Below are 8,663 nucleotides of genomic sequence, written 5' to 3'. Positions count from 1 at the left end.
GGAAGGCGCTTTTGACGTCCATTTGGAATAACCTGAAATTCTTATAACAAGCAAACGCAAGTAATAGTCGAATAGCTTCTAACCTTGCCCCGGAGCGTAAGTCTCATCATAGTCTATTCCTTCTTCTTGCGTATATCCCTTGGCCACGAGTCTTGCTTTATTTCGTACGACTTTTCCTTTCTCGTTCATCTTGTTTCTGAAAACCCATTTAGCTCCAATAACAGTTTTACCTTTTGGTTTGGATGTCAATTTCCAGACATCATTTATGCTGAACTGTCTGAGCTCTTCTTGCATAGCTTCAATCCAGCTTTCATCAGATAAAGCTTCTTCTATGCTCTTTGGTTCAATTTCGAAACGAGTGCCACAAACACTAGACTCTTCTCGCCTTTTGGATCTGGTGCGAATTCTTTCATTAATTTCGCCGATTATAAGATCTTTGGGATGACTAGACTTATGCTTCCAGTTACTCGTTGATTTGTCCGTTGATGATCTCTTTCTTTGTTTAGATCTTCACGAACATCTTGAAGCTTTGGTTTTCAGTCTCGAGATGCTTCTTGAGTTGTAGACTTTGGAGGGTCTGTAGCAGGTTCAGACTCTTCTTGATGAGTCTGACTTGATTCATCTTGCGTTGAGTCTTGAAATTTGACATTCATTGACTCCTCCACAGTCTGGCTCTTCTTGTTATAGACTCTGTAGGCTTTGCTTGAAGTAGAATATCCAAGGAAGATACCTTCATCTGATCTTTCTTCAAACTTACCAACTCGATCTTTTGCATTTTTCAATATGAAACATTTGCACCCGAATACATGAAAGTATGAAACAATAGGCTTCTTATCTTTGAATAACTCATAAGGGGTTTTCTGAAGAATAGATCTTAAGAAGACTCTATTGATGATATAGCATGCTGTTGAAACTGACTTCAGCCCAAAATCGAGAAGAAATTTTACTTTCAATTAAAAGAGTTCTAGCCATTTCTTGAAGAGATCTGTTCTTTCTTTCCACAACTCCGTTTTGCTTTGAGGAGTATATGGAGAGGAAAACACATGCTTACAACCAGATTCATCACAGAATTTTGTAAAATCTTGATTTTCAAATTCACCTCCATGATCTGTTCTTATACAAGATATAACACATCCTTTTTCATTTTGAACCATTTTAGCAAATTTTTCAAAATACGAAAAGGTTTCAGACTTACTTGCAAGGAAATATACCCAAGTAAAACGGGAGTAATCATCAACAATTACTAGGCAATACTTCTTACCCCCAATACTTTGAGTTCTGGTTGGTCCAAAGAGATCCATATGCAGCAACGTAGTACATGATTAGTAGAGACATAATTAATTGGCTTAAAAGAATTTCTTACCGCTTTCCCCGAGAATACATGGAGTGCATGAATCAGTCTTTTGGTATGGCAATGCTGGGTAGTCCTCGAACAAGCTGTTTTGAAGAAATTTTGGCTAATTGCTTCATGTTGACATGACCAAGCTTTTTGTGCCATAAGCTTGCTTCGTCTTGAATTGAGATAAGGCATTGCGATTCATTTGGTTTCACATCCAGGAAGATAGATATTTCCATGTCTTCGACCCATGAAAGAGGCGAGTAGAGTCTTTTACTTGATTCCAGAACATGTTCCTTCTTGAAAGAAGATCTTGAAACCAGTATCACACAATTGACTAATGCTGAGAAGATTGTAATTGAGTCCTTCCACTAAGGAAACATTACTTATTGTGAGAGTTCCAATTTTCACAATTCCAAATCCCACAATACTTCCTTTGCTGTTTCCTCCAAATGAAACTTTTCCACCATTTACTTGAGCAATCTTTATAAAGCAATTTGAGTCTCCTGTCATGTGTCTTAAGCATCCGCTGTCAAGATACCACTTTACCTGTTTCTTGACGGAGACCTGCATTTAAAATAAAGTCTCACGCTTTCTTTGGTACCCAAATTTTCTTGGGTCCTTTGGTGTTAGTAAGATAAACAGTATTAGCCAATACTATCTTAACAGGTTTCCATACCATAGGACACTCTTTTTCAAAGTGATCCGGACTGTTGCACTTAGAACATCGAGAGCATTTTCTGCCTGGGTTTTACAAAAACTTTCTTGAAGTGATTTTTGTAAACCTCACTGAGAGTCTTTTCTTAATTCTTTCTTTTACTTTAGGAAAATCAATCAAGGGGATTGTTTCTTCAATACCTAGACCCGGACTTATTGAAGTAAGGTCTTTGTCTTTGAAAGAATTTTCTCAAGTTTTTCAGACCCTATAGAAAATTTCTTTGATATATTTGATAAATCTGTTTTTAAAAAAGCATTTTCTTTTAAAAGATTATCTTCATTTTCTTTAATATTGGAAACAGACAAGTCTAGACTTTTAACTCTTTACGCTAAAACATTTTCATTTTGTTTTAGAGCTGAGTTTTCTTTTTCCAGTTCAGAAATTCTTTTGAGAGAAGTCTTAAGACTAAAGCATAGTTCATCAATATATTTAGAAACTTTGACAGAATTTTAAAATCACTTGCCTCAAATTCATCGTCGAGTCCGATTGTGCCATCGGACATAGATTGGCATATTCATTATCACTTTCTTCACACTCATATCACTCCGGTTTCGGCTTTGAGAGCTTTTCGAAATTTTTCAGCTTTTCCTCTCTTCTTCTTCAAAAGAGGACGGTTGGGTCGATGTGTCCCTTTTCTTGCATTCAAAGCAGACTACATCTTTATTTGGTTCCTCATCATCACCGACTTGGTCCGCTGTCTTTGAAAGCTTTGTTTCTTTGAGTTGAACCTTCTTCCTTTTCTATTTAGTTTTCTGAATCTTCTTATCATGAGAGCAAGCTCCTCATCGTCCATATCATTTTCAGAATCTATATCATCGAATCATCATTTGATTTTAATGCAATGGATTTCTTACCTTTTGGATCTTCATCTTCATTGATCCTTTCCACTTCATAGGACTGAAGAGTTCCAATCAGCTCATCGACGATAGTGGCATGATTCTCTCGCGTCTCTCTTATCGAAGTTTTTATGTGATTCCAATCCTCGGAGAGTCCACGCGGTAGCTTGTTTACCTTCATGGGATCAGAAGTTGATTGACCTTGATTTTCAAGACCATTCACAATATCTCGTAAAACGACTAAACATGTCGATATTGATTCTCCCGGTTTCATTCTCAAGGCTTCGTATTGACCGAGAAGAATGTTGATTCTTGTTTCCTTCACTCGATCTGTTCCTTCATAGGTGATATGCAATCTGTCCCAAACTTCTTTTGCTGTACCACAAGAAGATATTCTATTATATTCAGTTGGTGATAAAGCACAATATAAGGAGTAAATTGCTTTTGCATCGAGTGTTTGTCTCTTGATTATTTCTTCTGAGACATTCCGCTGGTTTCTTCAGTTTATTTTCCTCTTTCGTAGACTGATGCGTGGTAGGAGTAATTCCTTTTTCTACAACATCCCATTCCGAGAGGATCCTTTGATCGTAGGAAAGCTTTCATCTTGTTCTTCCCGATGTTGTAATCATTTCCATCAAAGTAGGGTGGTGCAGGTATTACTTTGCCCTTCCATCAGCCCCGGTGCTAGCATACTAGCCATGGATCTTTAACTCGAAGTAAAACACTTCAAACAAAGTGAGTACACGGGCTCTGATACCAATTGATATTGCTAGTATGAGTACCTAGAGGGGGGTGAATAGATGCCTAAACAATTTATCGATATACGGAAGCGATTCTTAACATATGATAGAAAGTAAATTCTCTCTTAATTAACAAAATGAAATACGATTGAGATAGAGAGAGTGAGGAAGAGAAAATTGAACACGGGATTTATAGTGGTTCGGCTTATTCCAAGCCTACGTCCACTCTTCCGCACCGACAAAGACACCGGCTGGATTTCACTATGATCAAAAGAGAAGTTACAGCACGACTTTGCCTTGATTCCACAAAGTGTAGATGTTTTACCACACCTCCTCAAGGTCTTTCACAAATATAGACTCTCTTTGTATACAAGTATTCGCTCAAAAGATTTATCTAAACAAATAGGAGCTTCAGACTTTGGAATTCTTCTATCGCGCACACCTCGAACAACTAAGAACGTCTTCCTTATATACTCCTTTATGCCATCATACCCGTTGGCACTTACCAAAGGAATTCCTCCAATCTACCCGTTGGACGGAATCAATTAGGAAGATTGTTCGAGCTACTAAAGGAACGTGTTGATAGCCCATCAATCCTGTTCGCCCATACAATCAGGATCTCGGTTTCCATAAGTAGAACCTTCCAATAATATTTAGACAATCATCGAATCTTCAGTCATTGAATCAATCTTGATCAATCAAAGGATTCTTATATGTCTTCTCCAACCACGAGATCTTCTCCAGATGATAAGATTAAATCCTGAACAAAACATCCAATTCTGGATAACCTTTCTTCAACGGATTAGAGACTGTCAATGAGGATAGACTTTGAGTCTTGAGTCTGGCTGTCCGGAAGTCTTCAGACTTTAACCAACAGAGTCTGCTGACCTTCGACTAGACGATGGAAACGTTTTGTCAACTTCAAAACACTTCACGAAGATTTCTCCAACAAAAGGAACTCGGTGAGTGTTTCTTTTGAAGCCCAATTCTAATGTCTTCAATTTCTTGAATCGTTTTTTTTTTTTCTATTGTGGCGATATATGAAATTTCCTGTTTTGTTCATATATACTATACATATGAAGGTATACTTTGAATGGGCAAAGTTCATCAGATTTATCCATCATATCATCCTGTTTAGATTGCAATTCTCGTTTACACTATGACATTCCGACAGACGATATCAGAGGAATTTTAATACTCGCAAAACAGAAATATTTTGGGTTGGGTTGTCTAAGTGATGTTTGATTATTCTTGGACATAACGTTCAAGGTTTCCTACTCTATGGTGAAAGCATGTGCGAGAAACAATACGAAACCAAACCTCGTATGTGCTCAAGTGATAAATTGAGCATTTAGCAATTATTAAAATAATCTAACAAAACTTATAAAAATTGGAAGACAAAGATAGACAGGGAATTAGGGAGCCTCACGGTGGTGAAGGTAGACACCACGTTAGAACTTCGGTTCTAGCTACTATCGGGTAGGCAGGTATAATAGTCTCCCGCGTCTGGAGTGAGTGAAGGTGAGTGAAATGCCCACAACTGAGTTGACGCACCTTACGGCACTGTCTTCAACCACAGGTTGACTTAGTTCCCTTGGTTGAAGACAACACTGTAAAAATTTCCTATGAAAAGTACTGAGAAATCTTCTTGTTTTCTTGCAGCCAAGAATAAGGTACTAATCCTGGTACCAAAAGTTATTAATTCACGTGATTCTCTACTATTTTTTTTTAAGAAAACATATTCAATTTGAATGACAAGTGTGGATCCCTGGGATTGACTCCCTCTTTTGAATTAATTTGAAGTATACGACCAGTGTAATCTTTCTATTACGCAGTCCACGTTCATAACCATATGCATAGGTGGGTCCCAGCGTCTCCTCTCTTCCTTCCTCAAGAGTCAAGACTCGCCTGTCCTTTATTCTCACGACACAGCCTTCCTGAGGAAAAAAGAACATCAAAGAATCTAGCATTGCACCGAATTAGAAGTGCGTCGGCCGTCCACGCCTCGTTGGGCACGCGCACGCGACAAGTCGGGACGGGACCGTGGCCCGCATGAGCTTGGCTCCTTACGATTTTAGTGACACCAAGGAGCTTTCGTCATCGCTCACCTGATAGAGAAAAGACAATCTTTCTCGAAGACAAAAACCTGGAGATAAATCTTTTTCTTGGTACCGATTACTATTCTCACGTCATTGTTGCTGTTGGAAAACATCGGAAACACAAGACGAAGACATCGTGGATGGTGTCGGCAGCGAGTAATTCATGATGATCGGAGGACGTTTGAGGTTCAAAGAAATCAAATGGCTTCATGGATTTCTTCGCTTTCTTCTGATCCATGTTATTTCTTTTTCTGGTGAGACTGGCAATAAATTAGAAGTGTAGAAATCCCACAGATTTTGCACCTTATATCGTTGAGAGTGATCAAATTACGGTTGTGCAAAATCAAGTTGTGAAGTGCACGCTGCTTTAATACAAGGTATTTACTAGTTCGAGTTGGATTAGGGAAAAATGATCAAAGGTAGTGCAATGACTGCATGCTTGTGGAGAGAGGGGCATAAGACTATATGTTTCCTAAAACATAATAATTTAACATCAGAAAGTACAAAAGTCATTAATCCACGTGTGCTTATCCGGTATCTCTTAAGAAAACATGTTCAATTAGGAATTGTTTGGTTTCCATGGATCGTAGCGTCCCCTATCTTCCTCATCTTCTTATCTCTTAAAAGCGAACCTTTATGAAATCATTGTTTGGTTGAAGGGGGAAAACATTAAAGGAGTCTATTGCAAAAGTCCTCGTCTCCTATTCCGCGCTGCGTTGACAGTTGACACATTGTGGGGTATGTGAACAGTGGAACGGGTCGGCTCCGTACGATTTAGTTAGTGGGGGCTTCCGTCATCGCTTTTGTCAATTGTGCTTTAAGGGAAAAGGTTTGATGCTTTGAGGGCTTCCGTAAAAATTTAGCATTGCAGCAAATTAGAACTTGAAAAAGATCCACCATTTAATGGCGAAATAATTCATTGTTAGGATTTTGTCGAAATTATTCCCACAACGAAATATCTTTAATAAAAAATAATTCAAGGAAACCAAGGTTATGTGCTAATTTCGGACGGAGGATATCTCATGCGAAAGGAGATCAATTTATTATATTCAAACAATGTTTTACAATTCCAAATCAATAGTAAGATCCAGAAATTACAAACTCGATTACATAATATGATGCAAACAAATTATGTCGGAACTTAATTGGTCACACCACTTGTGAATATAAAAGTACGATATAAGAAAGAAAATTGATTGTTGTTGATTTGTGCGGGACTGCTTTTCGATGGTAATTGTTTTGACTTTCCCCGATCACAAGCCAACACAAGCCAACATTGAAGCACACAAGCCGCCGGACTACTTTTCAATGGCAAATACTTTCCAATGAAAGCTCAAGCCGCAAGCAACCTTCTGAAGGACGGTAAAGTGGAACTTGCAAGAGATAGTGTCCCAGTACATCCCGCTCTCGTCCCCGACGTTCAACTCTCCCCCATGGACGAACAGCTTGGTCCAGCCACCATTCAGCACGTAGCACCCCGATGATGCCCAGTAGCGGAACACGAGCCGATGCTCGCCACCTGTGTCCTCGTTTATCACATCGACCTCCATCCCCTCCTTGCTCTCGACCTTGCCCACTGTTGTACTTTAGCTGGTACGTCCATAATGGGGTGCGATTGGAACGCACCGTTTCATCTTGATGCATTACGATAGAAAGACACTAATGTAAGGGTACAAAGGGAGACGTATAAAAGCCTTCCGAACACAACCGTTGGATGAGTTGGCAGATCATTTGTACCAAAGTTTCTCTCCATTTCCATAAAAGAGATAAGGCGTTCTATTTCACTTTTATGAAAACAGTTTGCATTTACGCCGTGGAAATCGGGTGTTTTTCTCGTGATCGCATCCAAACCAACGTGAGATAGTTTTATTCGTGATTCATTCGTAATTCAACATTCGTTCCGGGGTTAATTGCGGTTTGCGCATCAGAATCGGGTAAGTCGTCTTCCGCCGACTAGAATTCCAACATTGGTATCAGAAGCCCGGTCGTGTTTTCTGCCTTGTTTTTCATCGAGTTTTCTCATTTACCATTTGATATTGAGATCAAGAAATTGTATTCTACACTGTTTTTGATGTTTATTGGTCGGAATTGCAATCTGAAAACTCAAAATCGAACCGAAGCGAAGAACGGGTTCAGGGTCGTGTGCATCCGTGCGGTTTTGGCCATTTTTCGAAATAATTTTTTGGCCAAATTAATTTTTAAATATACAGGGTAAAAGAACTCGTCGAGGCGAGTCTGGCGATGGGTAGAGCGCCGCCGGAAGACGCCGGACGCACCAACACACGCAGCCAAAAGCCGTTGCACGTGGGCACCACACGCCTGAAGCACTGGCAAAGCCAGCGCATGTGACTCACGCACCGGTCAGCGAACCAACAGGTGCGCGTCACGCGCCGGTCGATGAACCTGCGCGTGATGACGTCACCATGACGTCACCCAATGGTTGGCAACCGTTGGGATGACGTCATCACCGCGCGGCAGTTGGCCGGCCGATCACCGGCCGATGACCCGACCCGAGAACCAACCCGAGGTTGACCCGATCCGACCTGACCGTTAACCGGTCAACAGTCGGACCGGTCAAAACGGTCGAACCGGTCAACGATCGGACCGGTCACCGGTCGGACTGGTTGGACCGGTCCGACCGGCCAGGAGCCCTTGGGCTCGCTAGCGCGTGTGGGCTCGTGCGAGCTCCGATTGGAGCGTGGTTGGTGGCGTTTGGTTCGTATGAGTGTCCTTTACACTGTGGTATATTTATTTTATACTTTTGAATTTTATAAATGTATGAAAATGCATAGAAAACCCTATGTATGCGTATTTTTTGGGGTTTAATGCATAGTTTATTCATTTGTAGCTTGTATTTACTTGTGGTTTAGGAAATACAGTAGCTAGCTTGTGTGCAAATGATGTCCTATATGCTGCGTAGAGCTTGGTTCGATG

General features: G+C 40.3%; 1 pseudogene; it reads right to left on the bottom strand.

Annotated features, from left to right (window-relative positions):
* LOC120293772 overlaps positions 1–7,279 on the bottom strand; it is a 10,371-nt pseudogene extending 3,092 nt beyond the window's left edge.
* Positions 7,280–8,663: the final 1,384 nt, after the last annotated feature.

The sequence above is a fragment of the Eucalyptus grandis genome, chromosome 5 (genome assembly GCF_016545825.1).
Source record: "Eucalyptus grandis isolate ANBG69807.140 chromosome 5, ASM1654582v1, whole genome shotgun sequence".
NCBI lineage: Eukaryota > Viridiplantae > Streptophyta > Magnoliopsida > Myrtales > Myrtaceae > Eucalyptus > Eucalyptus grandis.
This window is presented reverse-complemented; position numbering and strand designations above follow the sequence as displayed.